Source organism: Globicephala melas, chromosome 12 (assembly GCF_963455315.2).
Source record: "Globicephala melas chromosome 12, mGloMel1.2, whole genome shotgun sequence".
In the NCBI taxonomy this organism is placed as follows: Eukaryota; Metazoa; Chordata; class Mammalia; order Artiodactyla; family Delphinidae; genus Globicephala; species Globicephala melas.
In genome coordinates this window covers 20,602,337-20,628,459 of record NC_083325.1, presented here as the reverse complement: position 1 = coordinate 20,628,459, position 26,123 = coordinate 20,602,337, and the positions used below count along the sequence as shown (strand labels likewise).

General features: G+C 38.4%; 1 protein-coding gene and 1 non-coding gene across 3 annotated transcripts in view; one reads left to right on the top strand and one right to left on the bottom strand.

The window, feature by feature from the left end:
• Positions 1 to 26,123, top strand: part of CTNNA2 (catenin alpha 2) — a 1,193,101-nt gene that overhangs the window by 125,433 nt on the left and 1,041,545 nt on the right. The gene's annotated exons all lie outside the window — the stretch shown is intronic.
• On the bottom strand, positions 13,162 to 13,264 carry LOC115842562 (U6 spliceosomal RNA). The gene has a single exon (XR_004035351.1). It is a non-coding gene; the product is annotated as a U6 spliceosomal RNA (small nuclear RNA).

Here is a 26,123-nt window from a genome sequence, read left to right as displayed (position 1 = left end):
GATACTGATCCAACTATATCAACAATATTAGAATGTCATGCACCATTGAAAGACAGAGATTGTCATAATGGATCAAAGAGCATTACCCAACCTTATGTTGTCTATATGAAACCAACTTTAAGTATAAAAACACATATAGATTAAAAGTAAATGGGTGGAGAAAAATATTGTATGCTAGTACTAATTAAAAGAAGCAGGAATAGCTTTATTAATTTCAGATAAAGGAGACTTCAAAAGGAGGAAAGTTATCAGGGTTAAATAGAGGCATTATATCATGATAAAAGGGTCTGTTATCCAAGAAGACATAACACTTATTAACATGTATGCATCTAAATACAGAACATCAAATGAGGCAAAATAACTAGAACCACAAGGGGAAATAGATGTATCCAATAAATCCACTGTCATAGTTGGAGACTTCAGCACACCTCTCTCAGAAATGGACAGATCCAGCAGGCAGTAAAATCAGTAATAACATAGTTGAACTCAGTATTTGAAGATCAAATAATGTAATTCATCACATCAACAGACTAAAAAGGAAATATCACGTGATCCCATCAATAGGTACAGAAAAGCATTAGGCAAAATCCAATACCCATTGCTAATAAAACTCTCAGTAAACTAGGAATAGTGGGGAACTTTCTCAACTTGATAAAGAATATCTACAAAAAAAATCTACAGTTGACAACAAATGTAATAGTGAGAAAATTGAAGCTTTCCCACTAAGATCAGATAAAAGGCAAGGGGTGGTGCCTGCTCACCACTGGTTTTCAAAATCATACTGGAAAATGTTGCTAACACAATAAGGCAAGGCAAGGAAATAACATGTAAATAGATCAGATAAGAAGATGTAAGGCTATTTTTGTTTGCAAATGACAATCATATATGTAGAAAATGCAAAAGAATTAACAAAAAAAAAACCCTCCTGGAACTAATAAATGATTATGGAAGGTTGTAGGATACAACATTCATCTACAAAAGTCATTTGCTTTTCTATATACTAACAATGAGCAAGTGAAATCTGAAACTGAAAACACTGTATCATTTACATTTGTACCTCCCCAAATTAAATAATTAGGTAAAAATCTAACAAAATATGTATAAGACCTTTATAAGCAAAACTACAAAACTTTGATAAACAAAATCAAAGAACTAAATAAATGGAGAGATATGCCAAGTTCAGGGATAGGAAGACTCAATACTGTCAAAATGTCAGTTCTTCCCAACTTGGTCTATAGATTCAATGCATTTCCAATCAAAATACCAAGTTATTATATGGATTTCAACAAACTGGTTCTAAAGTTTGTATGGAGAGGCAAAAGGCCCGGAATAGCCAACACAATTTTGAAGGAGCAGAAGAAAGTTGGAGCACTGGCACTATCCAACTTTAAGACTTACTATAAAGATACAGAAATCAAGACTGTGGTATTGGTGAAAGACCAGATAAATAGATTAGTGGGACAGAATTTATAGCCCAGAAATAGACCACCATAAATATAGTCAACCTGTCTTTGACAAAGGAGCAAAGGTAATACAATGGAGCAGAGATGCTCTTTTCAACAAATGGTGCTAGAAAAATTGGACATCCACATACAAAAAAAAAAAAAATGAATCCAGACACAGACTTTATACTCTTCACAAAAATTAACGCAAAATGAATTGGAGACGTAAATATAAAACTCAAAACTATGAAACTAGAAGATAGCAGGAGTAAACTTAGATGACCTTGGGTGTGTGATAACTTTTTGGCTATGACACCAAAGACACAATCCATGAAAGAAAAAAAATACACTGGGATTCATTAAAATTAAAAACTCCTCCTCTGCAAAAGATAATTATCAAGAGAATTAGCAGATAAGCCACAGACTGGGAGAAAATATTTGCAGAGGACATATCTGATAAAAGACAGTTATCCGAAATATACGGAGAACCCTTAAAACTCAACAATAAAAAGCAAACAACCCAATTAAATAATTGGCCAAAGATCTTAACAGGTACCTCATCAAAGAAGATATACAGATAGTAAATAAGTGTATGAAAGGATGCTGCATAGCATATGTCATCAGGGAGATGCAAATTAAAACAAAAATTAGGTACCAGTGCACACTTACTAGAATGGCCACAGTTTTGAACACTGACAACGCCAAATGCTGGTGAGGGTGTGAAGCAGTAGGAACGCTCATTCACTGCTGGGGGGAATGCAAAGTGGTTCAGCCACTTTGGGAAACAGTTTTGGCAGTTTTGTACAAAACTAAACGTACTCTAATAAGATGCAGCCATCACGTCCTTCGGTACTTACTCAGAGGAGTTGAAAGCTTATATCTACACAAAAAAACCTGCACAAGGATGTTTACAGCAGCTTTCCTCGTTACTTCCGAGTTTTGGAAGCAGCCAAGATATCCTTCAGTGTGTTAACAGGTAAATAGACTGGGATACATTCAGACAATGGAATATTATTCAGTGTTGAAAAGAAGTGTGCTATCAAGCCATGAAAGACATGGAGGAATCTTAAATACATATTGCTAAGGGAAAGAAGCTCATCTGAAAAGTCTGCCTATTGTATGATTCCAAGTATATGACATTCTGGAAAAGACAAAGCTATGGAGACAATAAGAAGACCCTTGGTTGCCAGGAGCAGTAGGGGGCCAGGTGGGAGAAGAATAGGCAAGCACAGAGGGGTTTTAGGGTAGTGGAAACACTCTGTATATTATAATGATGTACGTATGTCATTATACATTTATTCAAACCGATAGATAATACAACACCAAGAGTGAACCCTAAGGTAAAGTATAGACTCTGGGTTATTACGATGAGTCAGTGTAGTTTCATTGTTGGTAAAAAATGTACAATTCTGGTGAGTGATGTTGATAATGGAGAGTGCTATGCATATGGGGGCACAAGGCGTATGTGGGAAATTTTTGTACCTCCCACTCAATTTTGTTGTACTCTTAACTGCTCTAAAAATAAAGTCTTAATAAACAAATATATATGTATCTAAATTAAAGCTAAAAAAGAAAAATTACACACTTCTTAAAACTCTAAGGTTACGAGTAGTCTTCCAATATTATTATACAACTAATAATGAAAGATGAATTCAGTGTTCTACCTCTCTTTTTCTCTTTTAAGTATCTGTAAGATGTAATAAATGTCCAGGGCATAAGGATTGTCTTTTATTTGCTGTATAGTGGGGAATGCTGTCATCTTCCAATGAAATAGAGCTGTTTTATTTTGCATCATTTTCTAATTTGCAAGCATATATAGTAAAATCAGAATAAGTAGAAATGGATTTTTCAAGTTCATAGATACATGTATGCACTGAATTATTGATTTCATTGACACATTGATTTAAAAGTGTCCTGTATAATGGACAGTGCGTTTGGTTCCAGGATGTGAAGATGCATGAGACTCTGCCTGTTTGAGGGGAGAACATATAAACACCTAATTAAAGTAAAGGATAATTTGCTGTGCCAAGTAGTCAAATCTCTGCCTAGAAATGCTTTGTGAACCAAGAAACGTAGAAGACTGAAAAAAGCATGCTTTTGTTGAGACGTGGCAGATCAGTGGGAGTTTGTCTGCTGGGCAAGAGAGACCCACACAGAGAGCGGTTTTGCATAATCTTGTATATTTGAGTCAGCATATGTGTCCTAGGAATAGCAAATGTGTTTGTGTGTTTGTGTGTGTGTGTGTATGCGTGTGTGTGTGTGTGTGTGTGTGTGTGTGTGTGTGTGGACTGCTGAGATGGGAAAGGTGTGGAAAATGAATGTGAAGCTGGAAAGTATGATGGAGGAGGCATGAAGAGCAGCGTGGACAGGAAAGCAGGGCTAGATGATGAACAACCTTGTGTGATAGGAGACGATGGCAAGTAGCTGAAGGATTTTAGGTTGTCTTTTAAAAGACAACATTGGATTGTAGCTTAGAAAAATTGCTCTGGGGCTAGTGCAGTAGGCTATATGGAGGGGTCTGAGATTGGGGCAGGGAGATAGTGATATTACAGTAGGAAACATTTCCAGAACACTTGTAGAAATATTATATAACTAGCAATTTTAAATACTTAATATTTTTGCTTAGGTAGTGAATATTGATTCATTTTGGTAAAGATGTGTAGTTAGATGCATGTTTTCCAAGTTCTCCTTTCCCTGGGTCTTACCTTCTGTGTAACTCTTTCTCCTCAAGACTGCTTCTGTGGCAGAAGCTCTGGATACTGTAGCTCTGGGAATGTATTTTGGTCCTACATTATGAGATCACCATTTAAACATGAAGGAAAGAGTTACAGAGTTGATTCTAAAGATACAGATGGTTTTTCCAAGGGAAGAATGTGTTGTTTCAAAAAACCAGATTTCTTCCAACTCTAAAAGCCTATCGTTCTTAGTTATTTCAGCTATGGCCTTCTGTTTTGCCATAAACCATAAAATCAAGTTAGCATATGAATTCAAGGAGTATAGAAGCTCCCAGAGTTGTTTGAAATATGCCAAGGAGGGTTTGACACACATAATAGTAGTGCTACACATCCATGTTCTCACAGCAACTTTAGAGGAAATTTGTGGGATGATTATTATCCTGTAAATACCCTGTACAGAGCTGCCTGCCACCTCCTCCTAGTAGCAGATTTCCAATGGGTGTGTGACCAATCTGGTAGAACAGATAAAGTGCAATTTCACTATTTTTGGCTGGATATATCTTAACTGTGATTACATCACAGTTTAAATTCTGTCTCCATAAACATACGGTTGAACTCCCTTGTTATATCATGGTACTTCTCTGTTAAATCATACTTTCTGTTGTTGGTATCAAAATGGAATTCCACTCTGGTATATTTTGATGGTTCATCTTTTGTGCTTCAAATGACTTAGAAATTTTTCATGTAACTCCCTGTCTAAACACATTCAGTTGATGATTTATTTTTGGAGCTATAGTTAATTTAGTATTTAATTACACATCCTGAAAGTGTTAACATTTCTTGTTCAAGGTTTTTGATACTTGATGTCTTAAAAACATGTTTTTTTTTTAACACATTCTACTTAATGAGAGGATACATATTGCTTGAATAGCCTTGACATTGTGCCAAATAGTAAGGATGTTATAATACAGAATGATGAATTCTTTGCTCAATAGATTGAATGTATAGTTCCATAGTGCAGATTTATTTTTGAAAAAATAGTCTATTTGTGATTTTAAGTCATTCTTCAGGTCCTTGTGGAACTTAGTTGATATTTTGACCTAGGTTTTTCCAATTTCAAAAACATATTTATTTTAAATTAACAATTTAAAATCAGAGAAGTTGCCTGAAGTTGGTGAAGTTGTCAATTGTGGAACAACTGAATTTTTTTCTTTATAAAAGTTTATTATTTTTGCATTAAAGAATTATTAACATTTCTCTAAAGAGTATGGTCCAGACTGAATTAGTTTTTGTTCCAGGGAACCAATACAGATTATTCCTCTGATTTCTCTTTTCTGCCAGGGATATCACTTAATTTGTTGTTAAGATATTTTCCCCAATGGAATTTTTCTCCTATAGCTTTTAGATAACCTCTGACTTACTTTCTCCCAACTTCACCAACTTCTTTATTGTTTTTATTTTCTTCCACTTGACAATATTATTCCTATCCTTTTACATTGTTTTCAAGAGATTTTTCTCTCTTATCTCATTGGCAGCAGCTTTGTTCTTTTTCCCCCTCTTCACAGCTGTGCCCCTTCAGGCGTATCTTTCAGAAACCCAACAACTCTGCCTTTGGGGTTCACTCTACTGCTAAAAACCCCATGTTGGTTTCTCTTTGCACTGAGAATAAAGTCCAGATTTTTGCCCTTGTCCTGTGAGCCTTCCTGTGACCTGTCCGCTTCCCAGTTCTCAAATTCCCTCAAAGTCCTGTGTCTAAATCATCTAACACTCCAAATTGTCCCATCTCTTCCCTTTCCCTCTTCCTCTGTGCTCTAGCCACATTGGCCTTTGTGCAGTTGCCCAAACACTATGAGAACATAAACATAATGAGAATCATGTTTTATAAATTTTATCAGTGAAATAAATGACTGGAATTTGAATTTCAGGGGTAAAATATATGAAAATTAAAAATTTCAATTGAAAAAGTAGAGTACCAGTTTGCCCTCAAAACAACTGCCTAGGGCTTCCCTGGTGGCACAGTGGTTGAGAGTCCGCCTGCCGATGCAGGAGACACGGGTTCGTGCCCCGGTCCGGGAAGATTCCACATGCTGTGGAGCGGATGGGCCTGTGAGCCATGGCCGCTGAGCCTGCGCGTCCGGAGCCTGTGCTCCGCAACGGGAGAGGCCACAGCAGGGAGAGGCCCGCGTACAGCAAAAAAAAAAAACAAAAAAAAAACTGTCTATGCAGAAGAGTGAAGAGTACTTGTTTCCCAAACTTGTATTGATGCCCTTTCAGGTATCTTAATCTTGGGCATATTTTGGTAATCTTTTTAACATGAGAAGAACGTAGCTTTGAGTTGATTAATTAGTTTTTAGAATTCCTAAACCCTTAATCCTTTGGCATGATAGCTTCCAGCACTGCCTTTTGGGGTGGTGCTGGTTCTGATGATTGATAGGCCAAGGAAGTAGTTGTGTGGAATGAGTGGCTGAGGTGGAGAGAAGTAAAAGTCAGAGACTGGACAATTTGGAATGTTAGATGATTTAGACACAGGACTTTGAGGTCATCTAGAATAATACCGGGCTTCCCTGGTGGCGCAGTGGTTGAGGGTCCGCCTGCCGATGCAGGGGATATGGGTACGTGCCCCGGTCCAGTAGGGTCCCACGTGCCGCGGAGCAGCTGGGCCCGTGGGCCATGGCCACTGGGCCTGCGCGTCCGGAGCCTGTGCTCCGCAACGGGAGAGGCCACGACGGTGAGAGGCCCGCACCAAAGGTTAAAGGAGAATGGTGCCAGGTGATGAAGGCATCAGTGATATAGGTGGATTGAATCCTAGTGTCTTGACAGATGATACAGGGAGGAGACACTGCTGAAGGGATGCTCACTAAGTATCTGTTTGTATGGCTGTAGTAATCATGTTTTATATATTTTTTTGTATTTTACGATGTTTTATCATCTTGGTGCCTTACTAGTCCTGGAGAGAGCCTCCCTCCCAGGACTGGCTGATTCATAAAGACAGTAAATGACTTGCCTGAGAGCATGCCTTTCATGTGTAAACCAACCAATCCAAACCACAGATGCAACCACCTAATTTATCTAACTCTCACACACCAAGCCAATATTTCTCCTGTCCTAAATCACTCCAGGGCTAGGTATCAGACCACTGTGGACCCTCCCCTATAGTTCAGAGCCTGCTGAAATGATTCAAACTATCCAATTCTACACTTACTTAGACTTACCTATCCTGAGTCACCCATTTCTTCCCTTGGAAACCATGATAAAATCTCTGGACCCTGCTCTTCCCTCATCCCTTTCGGCCTCCTGACAAACCCCCGTGCTTCCCCATGTGGCCCTGTGGTATATAGCATGCCTCCTTTTCTTGGTAACTGTAATAAAGCTTCTTTCAATGGCACTGACTTCTCCATAACTCAGTCCCCTCTGTGAATTAAATCCCAGCCACATTTACAACAATGGGGAGACGCTGTGTGTGTCTAACCACAAAGAATTGGGCCAGAAAATTAAATAAAATAGCCTACTATGTAGCTTTTATACACAGAAACACAGTAACATTGAAAACCAATCTACCATGTAAAAGAAACAACAAACAAGGAAGGTTGTTTAAAACAGTGTACATGCTGTTTCCAATTTTAAAGAAGAACTTTCAGCATACACAGTGTGAGACACAGAAACAAACAGTCTGGTGTGAAATACATCAAAATGTTGAGCGGAATTTGGGAAAACCTTTCTTTTTGTTTATATGTATTTCCTAATTCTTTTCCAATTATTATGAATCATTTTGTATGATTCAAAGTTTAAAGGTGGTGTCACTTAACCTAACTTTTGCCCCTTTGGGGCATTAAAACCTTGATTGTGACTGAGATGGAGGAGCCACTGATCCAGGTACATGTACCAAACAACACGGTGTGGGTGAGCGTTCAACTTCTTTCTACAACTAAAGTTTTTTTTTCCCTTTGCAAATGGTTGAGTTTGTCTCTAAACTGAGAATTATGTACATTGTACTATACACATAAATGTAACAAAGTACAAATAATCAATAGTATATTGGGATAACAATTTCCACTTCTTGGTCACTGAAAACTGGTTAAAACGCTTCATTGTGCAGGCTCTGTTCCTGGCTGTGTTCTTTTCTCCTATGTTGTGGGATCCTGTTTTGTGTGTTCCATGGCAGGTTTTTTTTTTTTTTTTTTTTTGCTGCTGCATTTTACTGAAGCTCTGAGTTTCTTTGATGTATTTCTCAGCATTCTCTCCAAGCACAGTCGTTTGGAGGGTTCCCTTTTCTCTCCTATGCTGTGTTCATAATGCTGTATGCCTGATACGCTAAGTCCTAAATTTTGCTTTTATCTGTCTGTTCAACCAGTTCTGCCAATGTGGGTGTAGCGTCCTGCATGTATTATCTCCACCAGCTACATGCTTGTTAGGATCAATGTCCTGTATGCCCACGAGAGGTGTATACTCTTACACTTTTTTTTTACACTTCTTTTGTGTGTTTTGTGTGGGCAAGGTTATTCATATTTGGGGTCCAAGCTGAAATGACTTTTCCACTGCCCAGAGTCACAGAACCGCTGCCTGTCTCCCAGGCAGAAGTACCTTAACAGTGTTTGCTGTCTAACCAGGGGGTTGTTTCATAGTGAATCATTTTCATATATACAGCGCAGCCATTTTAGTTAGGAGAGGAGTTGGTGACACTTCTTTCATGAATGCTGAGGAAATCTTTAGGTGGTTTTGGCCTATAAATATACAAGAAGCCCTAACTCTCAAAGAACATGAAAGGAATTAGTAGTAAACTGGGATAATATTTGTGACAAATGAAGTTCAGAGCACATTAATGCCTTCCTCTTGTTGTCTTCCATATTCTGCAAAGCAGAAAAAAACCAATTGGCTCAAATCTGAAAAGGTGGAGTGCTATCTGTTTATTTTCTAAATGCCTAAACCACTAACTCCATCATCATCTGGTCTCACTGAAGCAGTGCCTCAGCCTGATTTTCCTAGGCATTAGTTTTGCAGTATCTTGATTGAAATAATTTTAGGTGAGTTAAGATTTCTAGGACCTCTGGTATATTCCACTGAAGATAGATTTGTTTTATATCCCTTGAATTGTTTTTATGAATGCAATTCACATATTTTTATACCCCTATAATTTTCACTTTCAGCTGACTGTGTAGTTAGGGGTATATATTTCTGGATTATGAAACAGTTCCAGTGGTTTCAGGTGCATGTGCTTTTCTTCCAGATCTCAGGTCTCTATACTGAGGCTAATTTAATTCCTTCCAATGAAATATTTTAAGGTCTTTTTATTAAAGCAGGAATTAGAATAATTATCATTATTTATAAAATACTGCTTAATATAAAAGGAACTCCAAAGAAATTACAATCACTCTGTAAAATTGAAAGTAGAAAGCACTTAAAAATTCATGAACGTAAAATAAAGTATGCTTCAATAAAAATTGTGTGCTGAGCCAACTTGTATTTTAGAACAGAACTTGGAGTGTTCTGTTTATATCTAAATGAGCCCCTAAAACAGAAAATTTTAATTTTAAAAGTATCTCCTAAACGATACATATATTTCCTCTAATTAATCAACAAATATCTAATGAGGATCAATAGTGTGTTCTGCAATGTACTTCTAATTTGTTATTTACCTGAGCTGGTAAACTTACCACACTTGTGGTGGTAGGTGTAGTGTGAAAAAAATATTCATGTGGCCCAAGACATGGCATAGAATTAAGGGTTATTTTAGGTATAAGTAGTATTTCTCAACAAGGTCACTATTGATATTTTGGGTGAGGGTATCCTTTTTAGCATGGGACTTCAACTTTGCATGACATTAATCAACCCTGACCCTGTAGAACTTCATGATGATTGGAACATCCACAATGGCCCTTAGAAAATGTTATCTGGTGATACAGCCCCGAGCTGAGATCTGCTGATATGGAATAGGGGCTGGCAAACTTTTTTCTGTAAAGAGCCAGATACTAAATATTTTCAGGTTTGTGGGTCACACAGTCTCTGTTACTACTCAACACTTCTTCTGTTGTAGCAGAAAGCAACTGTAGACAATATGAAAAGGGATGACTGTGTTCCAGTAAAACTTTATTTGCAAAAGCAGGTGGTGGGCAGAGTTTGCCTTTGGGTTATAGTTTGCCAGCCCCTTTGTATGTACTGCAAGTCTGCCAATTTCAACATAAAGAATACTTGAAAACAATCAGTAGTATGTCAGTTAGGAGGGTTTTGGGCTGCAAATAATATGAAAACATATCTACTGTTTCTAAAGACAGGATAGTTTCAGTCTTGGCTAATTGAATGTATTATTGTCATAAAAGACCCAAGTGGCTTCCTTCTTTCTACTCTGTTATCCTTAGCTGTGGTCATTATTTCTTCTCTTTATCACAAATGGATTCAGCAGTCACATGTAGTTATAGTAATGCACAGGGAAGGATAACATGTCTGTCTGTTCCCTAAGGAAACCTTTCCCAGAAGTCCTTAGCTGACTTGCTGTTAGATCTCATTTGGTGACAAACCCAAACTTAAACTAAGAAATGGCAAAGTGGAAATTCCAATCATGTGGAATTCCACGTAATTGCCGTGGAAAAAGACTATGATTCTTTCTCGGGCTGGAGAAGGATCAAGCCCTAACTCAAAGCTGTGGATGTACAATATTTGAACGAACTGAGACTGTGTTTGAAAGAAAGAGCAGCAAGCTTTGAGGGATTTGTGGAAGGAAATGTCTGTGAGGTGCAGTATTTTCCATATCAGTTATATTATAATTTATACCAATGCTATTTGAGGCCATTTGTTTCCCTCTGTTTTTATCTAGTCAGAGGGAGTATTCATGCATGCCTGTCTTTGGTCAGAGGAGAGAGAGGAGCCTGAATCAAGGTTCTACCCATTGATTACAGGTAATCTCTCTCTAGTATTGAAAAGCCAATGTAGAGTCATACTTCCTGTTGTGAGGTCCCTAATACCAGTGTGTGAAAGACAGTATTTAAATTTGGTTAACAAAGATTACTTGGTAGTCCTTAAGGAACATCTTCAATAAGCCCCCAGATAATCATACCTAGTTAGTGTGTCATATGGTTTGTATTATAAAAACTGAAAATAGTTGGTTGAAAAGCATTCTCACGGAAATGTTGTGAATATTTTAGTGTTAAAGGGAATATAGAAGACTATCTGGTTCTTTCTGGCTCACAAACATGCTGCCCTATAATTTCAGGTAAAGCAGGTGATTTGCCAAGAGAATCATTTGGGTGGCTGGAAAGTAAAGATATAAGTAAAAACTGGGGAAAAAAAAAAAAAAACCAAAAAAAACAACTGGGTTTCCCACTTCCTGTGCTATGTTCCCTGCATTACATCATGACATTCCTGCAGCAAAGTGCCTTCTCGAAAGACCTTATGCTTGTCAGTGGGGATGGCTCTAATTCAAGTTCTAATTTTTTTCCTTGAGTTGTTCTTGAATTTTGAGCTCTTCAAGCTGTCAGTATTGGGGTTGAACAAATACCTTTAGATGCACCTATGTTTACTTTAGTGATTTTGAAGAGTGACACAGTAATGTTTTGCGGGTAAATTTATTCAAGAGGCTTTGTTTTGTATCTCCCTCACATCACATCAGCCTCTTTTATACCAATCATTACTTATGTGTTTATTAAAAAAATTAAATTCTCAGTACTGTCCTCAAGGATTCCAACATTCTAATGCGATAAAGACAAATGAATGAACAATTAAAATAGAGTGTGATTTAGGGCACACTGGAGGGAAGCATAATGTGCTCTCAGAACAAGAGTGGGTCTGAGCAGGTCAAGGAATGATGCCCGAGTTGAGTTTCAAAGGATAACTGAGAGTAAGTCAAGGGAAGAAAATGGGTAAGGAGCTTCCCTGTGGAAGGAATGACATGGCAAAGGTTTAGAGGTATCAGAGAATATAATATATTTGGAGAACAACTAGCAGTTCACTAAATCTAGAGTCCATAAAAACTTAAGATGCAAGGTGGATGAATGCTGAGTAATGAGTCAATACTGAAGGACAATAAATATAATTGGAACTTTATCCTTTTGCAGTGGAAGTCATCAGAGGCTTTTCTATAGATAGTGACCTGATGTAATTTATATTTTGGAAAAAAAATCACTGCAGAATAGGGGAGGAATCAGAGGGGCTAAGACTGAAGGCAACATGACCAGTCAAGAGGCTTCTCAATAATCTAAGGAAGAAATAATGAGAGCCTTGATCAAGGTAGTAGTGATGGAGAAACACAAAGTGATATTTATGAAATATTAGAGGTAGAATATATTTGACCGGATGAGTGTTTTGATGTAGGAGGTAAGGAAAAGGAAAGGAATTAAAAATGACTCCTAGATTTCTGACAGGGCTTGATGGATAGTGAGTGGTTCTATTCATTGACATATGACATAGGAGTTGGACCAGTTTGGGGGGAAACTGATGAGTTCACTTTTAAACATGTTGACTTTGAAGTGTTTGGTAAACTAGTATTAATAAATAATTGCTTATAAGAGGTTGAAACCCGAGCAGGAGCCCTGAGCTAGAGAAATAGATTTGGGAGCTTTCAACATAATGTGAACTACAGACATGAACGAGACCACCCAGAGACTGCGTGTAGAGCATGGAAAGACTAAGAACAGGTTGCCAAGAGGGTAGAGGAAGACCAGGAGAGAGTGAGTGGTGACCAGGAGAGAGTGGTGTCCTTGAAGCCAAGGAAAGAGTACAATATTAATATTGTCAAATACTGCTCAGAGGTCAAGTAAGATAAGAACTGAAAAGGGGCCACTGGATATTTTGAGGTGATAGATTTATCTTTATTTAGATAAGGTATATGTAACCATTATGTAAGTTGAATATATATGGATAGATATACATATAGTGAAAATATATATATTTAGTGGAAATATACATAATTATGTATAATTTAGGAACTGCCATAAATCCCATCACCCAACAGAACTATTGCTAAAATTGTGATGTATGTCTTTCTAGATTTTTTCCTATATGTAAATATATTCTCTAGATATATGTCTATATATAACAAAATGAGTTCCTACTATAAAAATATGAGACACTGCATGAATTTGCTTGTCATCCTTGTCCAAAGACCATGATAATCTTCTCCACATCTTTCCAATTTTAGTATATAAGCTGGGGAAGCACACAGCGTCCATTGAATTAAGCAACTAGGAGATCATTTGTAACTTTGCCAGGCTAATTTCAGTGGAATGGTGAGGGTAGGAGCCAGATTGTGTGGGATGGGGAATGGGTAGGCAGTGAGGAAATGGAACAAACATTGTAGACCGCCCTCTCAAGAAACCAGGCTGCGAAGGGAAAGGGAAGTAGAAGATGTCAAGAAAGGAGTAGGATGGAGTTTCTTTTTTTTTCTTTTGTATTTTCAGTTTTTACTTGGACAAGGACTTCCCACTGACTAGAAGGAGCCAGCAATCAGGGATGAATTGAAGATGCAAAGTAGAGGTTGTGATTTATGGAATCGAGGCCTTAGGAGGCAGGAAGGGAAGGGGTGTAGAAAAGAGGGACCAAACCTATCTTCCAAGAAGGCAACAGGGGAGGAGAAGAGAGTGGGAAAATATGCTGATAAGTTTATGGATGACTCACCTGAGGTGATTCTGGTCACCTCAGAATGAAGATGGCTGGTACCCATAAGTAGTCAGTTATTTGATGAAGTCTTTTTGAACTTGCAAGAAATAAAAAAACTGCCATATTGTATAAGATGCATTATCTATTCACTTGTATCCTGAGAACAATGCCAAGAGATGTGTGTCAGAAAGGTCTAGTCTTCTCTGACAAGATGTAAGGTCAGAAATGGTCCCCAAATGCTTTAGTTACCTTAAATAGCCTATTAAGATTTATTATCTACATATTTCTGTGAAGCTACTTGAAGCTGTGTACTTTGTTAGCTTGTCTGCCCCCTGTGAAGTAAAGTATTTAACCTAGGGAAGTTTGCATTGTATGGTGGGGAAAACAGATTTGAAACAAATCTTGGTTGAATTCCATCAACTTTGGGAAAATAACAATATTCTTGTGCTTTAGTTCTCTTATCTTTTTTTTTTTAACATCTTTATTGGGGTATAATTGCTTTACAATGGTGTGTTAGTTTCTGCTTTATAACAAAGTGAATCAGTCATACATAAACATATGTTCCCATATGTCTTCCCTCTTGCGTCTCCCTCCCTCGCACCCTCCCTATCCCACCCCTCCAGGCTGTCACAAAGCACCGAGCCAATATCCCTGTGCCATGCGGCTGCTTCCCACTAGCTATCTACCTTACTACGTTTGTTAGTGTGTATATGTCCATGACTCTCTCTCGCCCTGTCACAGCTCACCCTTCCCCCTCCCCATAACCTCAAGTCCGTTCTCTAGGAGGTCTGCGTCTTTATTCCTGCCTTACCCCTAGGTTCTTCATGACATTTTTTTTTTCTTAAATTCCATATATATGTGTTAGGATACGGTATTTGTCTTTTTCTTTCTGACTTACTTCACTCTGTATGACAGACTCTAGGTCTATCCACCTCATTACAAATAGCTCAATTTCGTTTCTTTTTATGGCTGAGTAATATTCCATTGTATATATGTGCCACATCTTCTTTATCCATTCATCCAATGATGGGCACTTAGGTTGTTTCCATCTCTGGGCTATTGTAAATAGAGCTGCAATGAACATTTTGGTACATGACTCTTTTTGAATTTTGGTTTTCTCAGGGTATATGCCCAGTAGTGGGATTGCTGGGTCATATGGTAGTTCTATTTGTAGTTTTTTAAGGAACCTCCATACTGTTCTCCATAGTGGCTGAACCAAGTCACATTCCCATGAGCAGTGCAAGAGTGTTCCCTTTTCTCCACACCCTCTCCAGCATTTATTTTTTCTAGATTTTTTGATGATGGCCATTCTGACTGGTGTGAGATGATATCTCATTGTAGCTTTAATTTGCATTTCTCTAATGATTAGTGATGTTGAGCATTCTTTCATGTGTTTGTTGGCAGTCTGTATATCTTCTTTGGAGAAATGTCTATTTAGGTCTTCTGCCCATTTTTGGATTGGGTTGTTTGTTTTTTTGTTATTGAGCTGCATGAGCTGCTTGTAAATTTTGGAGATTATTCCTTTGTCAGTTGCTTCATTTGCAAATATTTTCTCCCATTCTGAGGGTTCTCTTTTGGTCTTGTTTATGGTTTCCTTTGCTGTGCAAAAGCTTTGAAGTTTCACTAGGTCCCATTTGTTTATTTTTGTTTTTATTTCCATTACTCTAGGAGGTGGGTCAGAAAGGATCTTGCTGTGATTTATGTCATAGGGTGTTCTGCCTGTGTTTTCCTCTAAGAGTTTGATAGTTTCTGGCCTTACATTTAGGTCTTTAATCCATTTTGAGCTTATTTTTGTGTATGGTGTTAGGGAGTGATCTAATCTCATACTTTTATATGTACCTGTCCAGTTTTCCCAGCACCACTTAATGAAGAGGCTGTCCTTTCTCCACTGTACATTCCTGCCACCTTTATCAAAGATAAGGTGTCCATATGTGCGAGGGTTTATCTCTGGGCTTTCTATCTTGTTCCATTGATCTATATTTCTGTTTTTGTGCCAGTACCATACCGTCTTGATAACTGTAGCTTTGTAGTATAGTCTGAAGTCAGGGAGCCTGATTCCTCCAATTCCTTTCTTCGTTCTCAAGATTGCTTTGGCTATTCGGGGTCTTTTGTGTTTCCATACAAATTGCAAAATTTTTTGTTCTAGTTCTGTGAAAAATGCCAGTGGTAGTTTGATAGGGATTGCATTGAATCTATAGATTGCTTTGGGTAGTAGAGTCATTTTCACAATGTTGATTCTTCCAATCCAAGAACATGGTATATCTCTCCATCTATTTGTATCATCTTTAATTTCTTTCATCAGTGTCTTATAATTTTCTGCATACAGGTCTTTTTTCTCCTTAGGTAGGTTTATTCCTAGATATTTTATTCTTTTTCTTGCAATGGTAAATGGGAGTGTTTTCTTGATTTCACTTTCAGATTTTTCATCATTAGTATATAGGAATGCCAGAGATTTCTGTGCATTAATTTTGTATCCTGCCACTTTACCAAATTCATTGATTAGCTCTAGTAGTTTTCTGGTAGCATCTTTAGGATTCTTTATGTATAGGATCATGTCATCTGCAAACAGTGACAGCTTTACTTCTTTTCCGATTTGGATTCCTCTTATTTCCTTTTCTTCTCTGATTGCTGTGGCTAAAACTTCCAAAACTATGTTGAATAACAGTGGTGAGAGTGGGCAACCTTGTCTTGTTCCTGATCTTAGTGGAAATGCTTTCAGTTTTTCACCATTGAGGATGATGTTTGCTGTGGGCTTGTCATATATGGCCTTTTTTATGTTGAGGAAAGTTCCCTCTATGGCTACTTTCTGCAGGGTTTTTATCATAAATGGGTGTTGTATCTTGTCAAAAGCTTTCTCTGCTCTATTGAGATGATCATATGGTTTTTCTCCTTCAATTTGTTAATATGGTTTATCACATTGATTGATTTGCGTATATTGAAGAATCCTTGCGTTCCTGGAATAAACCCCACTTGATCATGGTGTATGATCCTTTTAATGTGCTGTTGGATTCTGTTTGCTAGTATTTTGTTGAGGATTTTTGCATCTATGTTCATCAGTGATATTGGCCTGTAGTTTTCTTTCTTGGTGACATCCTTCTCTGGTTTTGGTATCAAGGTGATGGTGGCCTCGTAGAAGGAGTTTGGGAGTGTTCCTCCCTCTGCTATATTTTGGAAGAGTTTGAGAAGGATAGGTGTTAGCTCTTCTCTAAATGTTTGATAGAATTCGCCTGTGAAGCCATCTGGTCCTGGGCTTTTCTTTGTTGGAAGATTTTTAATCACAGTTTCAATTTCAGTGCTTGTGATTGGTCTGTTCATATTTTCTATTTCTTCCTGATTCAGTCTTGGCAGGTTGTGCATTTCTAAGAATTTGTCCATTTCTTCCAGGTTGTCCATTTTATTGGCATGGAGTTGCTTGTAGTAATCTCTCATGATCTTTTTTATTTCTGCAGTGTCAGTTGTTACCTCTCCTTTTTCATTTCTAATTCTATTGATTTGAGTCTTCTCCCTTTTTTTCTTGATGAGTCTGGCTAGTGGTTTATCTATTTTGTTTATCTTCTCAAAGAACCAGCTTTTAGTTTTATTGATCTTTGCTATTGTTTCCTTCATTTCTTTTTCATTTATTTCTGATCTGATTTTTATGATTTCTTTCCTTCTGCTAGCTTTGGGGTTTTTTTGTTCTTCTTTCTCTAATTGCTTGAGGTGCAAGGTTAGGTTGTTTATTCGAGATGTTTCCTGCTTCTTAAGGTGGGCTTGTATTGCTATAAACTTCCCCCTTAGAACTGCTTTTGCTGCATCCCATAGGTTTTGGGTCGTTGTGTCTCCACTGTCATTTGTTTCTAGGTATTTTTTGATTTCCTCTTTGATTTCTTCAGTGATCACTTCATTATTAAGTAGTGTATTGTTTAGCCTCCATGTGTTTGTATTTTTTACAGATCTTTTCCTGTAATTGATATCTAGTCTCATGGCGTTGTGGTCAGAAAAGATACTTGATACAATTTCAATTTTCTTAAATTTACCAAGGCTTGATTTGTGACCCAAGATATGATCTATCCTGGAGAATGTTCCATGAGCACTTGAGAAAAATGTGTATTCTGTTGTTTTTGGATGGAGTGTCCTATAAATATCAATTAAGTCCATCTTGTTTAATGTATCATTTAAAGCTTGTGTTTCCTTATTTATCTTCATTTTGGATGATCTGTCCATGGGTGAAAGTGGGGTGTTTAAGTCCCCTACTATGAATGTGTTACTGTTGATTCCCCTTTTTATGGCTGTTAGTATTTGCCTTATGTACTGAGGTGCTCCTATTAGTTCTTTTATCTTATAAAACTGGGATACTATCGTATTGACCTCAGGGCAAATAGAAGATATTGTAAGATAGTAATATATGTGAGTGTTCACCACATACTAGTGTCTTCATACATTACTTTGTTGTACACATCTTGTCACTCTCAGTGATCAAGGGCTCCCTTTAACTCCTGTACACCAGGATTTGCTGATAGAAACATGAAACTCTTAATGATTATAAACTTTGGCCCATGACCAGGAGAAATCTTGGGCCAGGTTCAGAGAAATCTTTGTTGCTGTGAAATGTAAATATCATGAACTAAATGGAAAGGACTACTACTTTGAAATGTACAGACTCAACAGCCCATTTTCATTTCCTAAATGCCATGGTACATTTTATTTTTGTATTTACAAAAGCATATCACATGAGGTACTTTTTTGTCTCATAAGCACAAAATTTAATGCCACAGATGACCAGAAGGAAACCTGGGTTATTGTTTCTCTTTTCACATATGATTTTCTATAACAACAAGCTTAATAAGGTAATTTACCAGCAGGCATATATGCTGAGTACCACTGGTACTGAAATATCAATCTTCACTACAAAAGACTTCTAAGCAAATATAATTGCTATAATGTGTTATGACCTCTCAAGTCTAGTAATTCAGTTGAATGGGGCAAGGATAACACAATGCAGGTGAATCATCTCCCATTTTACTAAGCTGCCACAGATGCACAGCAGTACCTCATGGGTGAATAAGCCACTTTAAAATGGGAAACTGAAAGAGGCAGCGGTATTAGGCTTAAATCATTTGAGTTTCTGCAACTTAATTCCTTGTTAACTCACCAGTACATCAATGGATTTAACTTTGACTTTTAAAATAAAATATAATAGGGCTTCCCTGGTGGCGCAGTGGTTGAGAATCTGCCTGCCGATGAAGGGGACGTGGGTTCGTGCCCTGGTCCGGGAGGATCCCGCATGCCGCGGAGCGGCTGGGCCTGTGAGCCATGGCCACTGAGCCTGCGCGTCCAGAGCTGTGCTCTGCAACGGGAGAGGCCACAACAGTGAGAGGCCCACGTACTGCAAAACAAACAAACAAACAAAAAATAAAATAAAATATAATAACACACCGGAGCTTGCTTTAAATATACAGATCCTTAAGTACTAACTAAGTATTGTTATAATCACTGAACAATTTAAAATAGCTGTTACTTAAATATCTGTATTTATTTCTTTATATCATGTCTTAATATTCTGATTTCTTTGTCTTCTTGAATCTCCATCCTGGGGTTACTTGAATGCTTTTTCATACTCTTGCCCACTTTTGTTCTTGGCATTTTTCTGGCAGCAGTTCAAAAGGGCGTTCAGTATTTTCCCATTATTCTGTTGCACAAACTACTCAATATCGCTCCACCAGGGCATGCAAAGTTCAGAGATGCTGGTTACCTACCACCTGATTTAAGTGCCCTGGTGAAATGGAAGGATACTGGCCCTAGAGGTGTCCATTCTTAGCCAAGCTCACTCTCTGAACACTCCTTGCTCGGTGAATGGTTCTTGCCAGTCTCATCTCACCAATCAGCATTAACAAGTCTGATACACCTTGATGTTTCCCACAGCATTTACCTGGGCCTTGCTCACATTGGCTGGTTAGTACATTTGCTGTGAATGAGTGAGTGGATGGATAAGTGGATGAAGGAAGGGAGAATTGGAGCATATGGGATTTGACTTTTCTGCTAGAATATGGAAGGCACTCTGAGGGAGGAAAACCACTTTCGTTTTTCAGGTAAGTGGTATCTAAAGTGGTGCATTCTGAGTTGAAAATCTCCTTTTTCCATAAGAGCACTGGTATTGTATTTTAACTAGAGTCATTTTGTGTGTGCTTGTGTGTGTGTCTGACTGTGAGACTTGAACTTGGCAAAGAAACAAGTCCACAAGTACTCATAACATTTTTCCTAATTGTTCAGTACTGTCCTAATCATTGTAAAGGGGGCAGAGTCCCTGTCCCTGAGTGTATTTGAGAGGACAAAATTTATCTAAAGCCTATAGAGAGCAGCACAAGGCAGTCTGTATTCAAATTAAATATGTGGCAGCTATTCTGATTAGATGTAATACTGATGGCATTCAGAGAAAGGAAAAGTCATTGGGCCTTGGGGACAAAAGGCAATTTGGGTCAATGAGGAGAAAGAAGATTTCCTAAGGGCTATTGTGGGCCAAATTGCAGAGCGTGTACAATCCTTCACAAAGAGTTCACCACGTGGATCTCAGCAGAGAATCAAATACCAAGGCAGACCTCACTACTTTGCTGAAGGAAGCCCTCAGGTTACTTTTTCCTGAAAAAAATGACACCCAGATTTAAAGCAAAATAAATAAAAACTAGTGATCCAGTTAAAATAAATAGTGAAACTGTGTATTTTTTAAAAATATGTAAATAAAAAGAAACCCAAATATAAATTTAAACATAAATATAAGTGTAACATAGTTTATAAATAAACTGTATAAATTTATATTCTCTAAACCATACCAAGATATCACTTGTTTTAGGTCTCTAAGAAGTACTGACCTATATCTAAAAATATGTCCAAAAGATATTTATAAAATTATTACTTCCTAGGAAATAGACTCTACTATTGAAAAGATAAAAAATTGGGCTTCCCTGGTGGCGCAGTGGTTGGGAGTCTACCTGCCGATGCCGGGGGCACGGATTCGTGCCCCAGTCCGGGAGAATCCCACATGCCGCGGAGCAGCTGGGCCCGTGGGCCATGGCCGCTGGGCCTGCACGTCCGGAGCCTGTGCTCCGCAGTGGGAGAGGCCCGCGTACCGCAAAAAAAAAAAAAAAAAAAAAGATAAAAAATTGATATTTGAAAAAAATTAGATAGGTATTTGGGACATCTTATATATGTATACTTAAGCAAACATTTATGAAGGATGTAATTCCCTATTGTACATGTGATAGACAAGAGGTCAAAAACTTGGTTTGTGCCCTAATGAGTTTAAAATCTAGTGGGTCATGTAAAACTAACGTCAATTTCTTAACAATGAGCCAGTTACGAGAAAAGTAAGGTCTTCTGTTACTGACTGTAAATCCAGTAGCAATTTAGGGTTTGTGGAGAAGACACAATGTGAAATCAGTGTCTGGATTTTGGAGGATGGCAAGGAATATGTTCCAGGTGGGGATTTTGGGAAGTGGCATGAACCCTACATTATAATGTGGTCCAAACCTGATTAGAGCAGAAGACTTATGTTAAAGAAATAAGATCCATTAGACCATGGTCAGAAAGTGGAATGACAGCCTTGTTACAAAGACTTGGGACTTGTTGGAGAAGAGAGTTAAGCAGTTACTTTGTTCTAGAAAAGGAATGTTTCCCTAAATTAGTTTGGGTGATAAGGAGAGCAGTGTATGTTTATTTTGCTGTAATCTGAATCTGAAATGTTGAGATTTCTTTTTTCTTTTTTTTTTTTTTTGTGGTACGCGGGCCTCTCACTGTTGTGGCCTCTCCCGTTGCGGAGCACAGGCTCCGGACGCGCAGGCTCAGCGGCCATGGCTCACGGGCCCAGCCGCACCGGGGTAAGTGGGATCTTCCCGGACTGGGGCACGAACCTGCGTCCCCTGCATCGGCAGGCAGATTTTTAACCACTGTGCCACGAGGGAAGCCCGTTGAGATTTTTATGAAGATTAAAGTTATATAATCATTGCATATGGAATTCTAATTTACAGGAGGTTAGAAGGACATAGAATAAGTAAATTGCCAATTAAATAATATGTTCCTATTAAATAATTTGAAGTTACTTTTGGATTATAAAGATAATTTCTAAAAATATGTTGTCTGAAATATTAACGGTTCTTATTTTCAGTTTTTGGAATCTATTGCCTAAATCAGAATTGCAAATCTGCTGAAGGATAATAGGTAGAACAGTGTTAACCTTTGGTCAGATATATTTTGTTTAGAAAAAACAGAGTGCTGGTTGGGACTTCGGAAACCTAACAGCATATAGGTTCAGCACTGCTTATCTGGATAACACATATGTTCACATCTGAATGGAAAACAAGCCATAATTTAGGAGTAGACTGAGCCTGTTTATGCTCCAAAATGAATTTAAACGATGAGACTACGAATGTAGTGAAAAGCAAGGAAATGAATATGACAGATACTAGTTTTCATTTTGAATTTCAAATTACTGGCTTTCTATTAGTATACACCAGGAGTAGTAAATTTCTATTAAGTTGGCACATAGTTTTAAATTTTATATGTATGCTATTTTAAGTATAAAAACTCATTTCAGTGAGATATGGACATGGTTATTTCTTGTTTAATCAGCAAGCTCTAGGCTATATACTATTAGTCTAAACTTGTCACCCTGACGGCCTTCAGGCTGTGGAGCTTTCTTCATATATTCCTTTTTGGTGACATTTTGTTTATCTGGGTAGAAGCAAAAAGAGGCTCTGAAGAGGATTTAATAGTTTAATACTTATTTAATATGAGTTTAAAAATATTAAGGTATTCTTTAGTAGGCATTTTTGCTTAGACGTGAAGTGTTATTGCAACCTTTTAAAATTATTAGAATGATGTTTTTGCTCAGCAGTGTTTCTTTCTGTGTTTTGTTAAAAGGTACGGGTTTACCATAAATAGAAGTCTTGAAGATATTGCAGTACTTGAGGGTAGTGTTAGAGTTAACTGCCCCACCCCCTTCCACTGCAAATAGCAAAGAACAGTTGGAAATTACACATCACTTCAATTTTGGTTAAAAATGGTGATGGATCTTCTAATTGCAGCAGCAACTTGCATCTTGGGTCAACTGTCAGTTCACTGAGCAAGGGCTTTGAATGGTTATCACGTAGAGGACAGTGATGGGCGACACGCTGCCTCCTTAGAGTCAGAGGAAGAGAAAATGAGCTGAAGTTGAGCAAAGCTAATGGTGGAAAATAAGAAGCAGGACTTTCCCATAGTTAAGCTACTTGATTAGGCCATTTCCATACCCAGGGTACTACCAGGAAGAGTGCTGAATACCCCTCACCATCCATTTAGATTTACTCTCTAGGGGTGTTTGAAGTATAATCAGGTGCCTCCTTCTCTGTTTTGTTTCTCAACTTCTACTCCTGCCTGTGATGCACATACACACATACTCTTCTCAACTATAGAAAAAAGCCCCTCTTACAATAGGGGGCCTGAATATTAGAGGTACCTTCCTTTATTAACAACAGAAAATGAGAACTGCTATTGTATTTTAGATAACATTTTTGGAAGACTTATTTTTGTAGCCCTCAAATAACTTCAAATTACTTAGGAATACAGTTTCTTTGGAAACATTTATTCTCTATTAAGCGATTATACCTTGACCTTCATTTCTGCTTTTGGTGAACTGAGGGATGTGACTCTCTCCCGCTGTTACTTTACATTCTTCACAGGGATCACTACTATGGCAATGATTCTCAGTAGAAAAGGCATCTTCTGGGGAAACTGTCAGAACTTTGGGGGATATTGGGGATTGGCACACATGTGGTTTAAAAAAACCCGAATGATTTTGATATGCCATTTCATTTCCCTGTTAAGAATCGCTTCAAGGCATTGGATCCCCTAAAAAGCATAAGTACCTTTCAGAAAATATAATAATGATTCCAGTGATAATTGGAATAAAAGCAGTGTTATTGCTTCTGGTCCCAGGATCTCCACAGAGATATCCCATATCTTCCTCATCACTGCTTCCCTGCTGACGTGTGTGACTGTGAACTGTGATTACAACAGTGGTTCTCAAAGTGTGATTCCTGGACCAGTAGTATCATCTGGGTACTTGTTACAAGTGCAAAAAAAAAAAAAAGAAAAGAAAAATAAAACAGTTTCTCAGACCCATCCCAGGCCTAATGAATCAGAAACTCTCTGGATGGGTTTGTGTATGAAGATGCCCTCCAGGTGATTGTGATACACACACAGATTCTAGAGCCACCTGTCATAGTTTCCTATTGCGGCCGTAAAAAATTGACCACAAACTTGGCAGCTGAAAACAGCACAGATTTCTTTTTTTTTCTATTATTTATTTATTTTTTAGCACAGATTTCTTATCTTGTACTCTCTGCAGGTCACAAGCCCAGGTGGACTTGGTCTGAGTCCTCTGCTTAGCATCTTACAAGGCTGAAACCAAGGTGTTGATAGGGCCGAGTTCCTTACTGAAGGCACCAGAGAAGAGTCCACTTCCAACCTCATTCAGGGTTTTGGCTGAATTCAGTACCCAGTGATGGTAGAATGGAGGTCCTTGTTTCCTTGTTGGCGGTCAGCCAGGGCCCTCTCTTAGCTTGCAGAATCTACCCACATTTCTTTTCATGCTTTCCATATAGCCCCATCTAGCAGTGGTGGGTTGAGTCCTTTTCACACTTTGAATCCCTCTGCCTTCCTCTTCTGCCCTGCCTGACGTCCTTGTCTGCTGCATCTGTATGACTGCCTCTTCTACCCACAGCCAGGAGAAAGCTGTTTTTAAGGGCTCAGCTTTACATTGGGCCCACATAGATAATCCAGGGTCATCTGCCTATTTTCAGGTCCAGTGATTAGTAACTTTAATTATATCTGCAAAATCTCCTTTACGATGAAATGTAACATATTCACGAGGGATCCAAGGTCATGGGGACCAAAATTCTGTTTACTTGGCGAAACTCATCACAGGGTCTTTCTTTCAGCTTTGCCAGTGTGCTGTGTTGCTCACCAGGTGACCCAGCCCCACCACCAGCATCCCATTCTTGCCCAGGGACCAAAGGTGGCTAGGGGAAACTGAACTGAGGACCTGCCCTGCCTCACCAGGAAGTGAAGCTGCATTTCCCATGGGCTCCACCTGTGCAGCAGGGCTCCTGTCCTTTGTTTCCCTCCTCAGCCCCTCCCTCCCTCATTCTCCAGAAGGGGGTGGCTCCTGGTTTTTCCATTCCTGTCCATATCTCTCCTTTTTCCCATGGTTCAGAAGTACCATGGTGATGCTGACATAGACCCAAGCCTAGGGCTTCTTCTTTAGAAGCAGTAAGCATAGTGCTTATGAGCACAGACCCTAAAGCCAGGCAGTTTAGGTTCAAATTTTGTGACCGTGGGTAACTCTCTGAACTGTTTTATGCCTCAATTTCCCTGTCTGTAAATGGGAGATAATAATAATGTCAGATCATTAGCCAGTGTTATTATTACTTATGGAAGAAACAGTATGATTCAGTGTTTCCAGGCTTGATTCTTGAAATACTGAAGAAACTTAGAAAATTCTCTCTCTTTTTCATATCTCACTTTTTCAACAAAGCTTTGTTTTAAAACATCTTGCCTTGCAGGGTCTCCATGGGCCCCCACTCCAATCGATGTGTTGAACTGGCTAGGGTGATAATCATACGGACAACATGGCAAAGAAGTAAAACTATCACTATTTGCATATGCAATTATTTCATTAATTTTCAGGACATTCATAAATTGTATAAGGTTATTACCATTTTTGTTTTACAAGTGATGAAACTGAAGCTTAGGTTAAGTAGCTGACTCAATATCATACATATGGAGATAGGTGAATAAACCCACTATCAGTCATTAACTTCTCATGAATTTGCCTATCAACCAAAGCTAGCTTGTCTTCCAAGAAAGCCTCACAGAGTTTGTCGGCAGTAGTGCTCAGGATTGATAAAGAGAGAAATTCCTGAAGGGAACCTGAAGCTGGAGTCCTTTGGAGGGAAGGCAAGTTTGGGTGGCCTCCTGGGCAACTAAAAAGCATCCTGGACCATTGTTTTGCAAAAGAACAGTAGAAAGAATGGTGAGAACTCAGAAGGTTGAGGCAGAGGGTTCAAAGACATTTTTTCCAGGAACATCTGGCAATGGGGAATTTCTGCAGTGAATTATTCATTGCATTAACATATTTGTCATTTGAAGGCACTCCTTGGGATAGGTACCTTGAGAGATTTTCTATTTATCAGGACACTGTCTAAATTAGCAAAGCACATGACCCTTGGCTGCTCATAAGGGAGCTTGTTTTACACGGTTAGTCTTTTTTGTCAGGTTTTGCTTTTTTTGTTGTGAGTGATGAGTGGCTGCTAGCACCTTGACCCATGCCTCTTCCTCACCCCCATGGAGTGAGTCTGAAATTATCTAAGTTATTACCATAGAGGTTGTTTTATCACCTTTCATGTATATG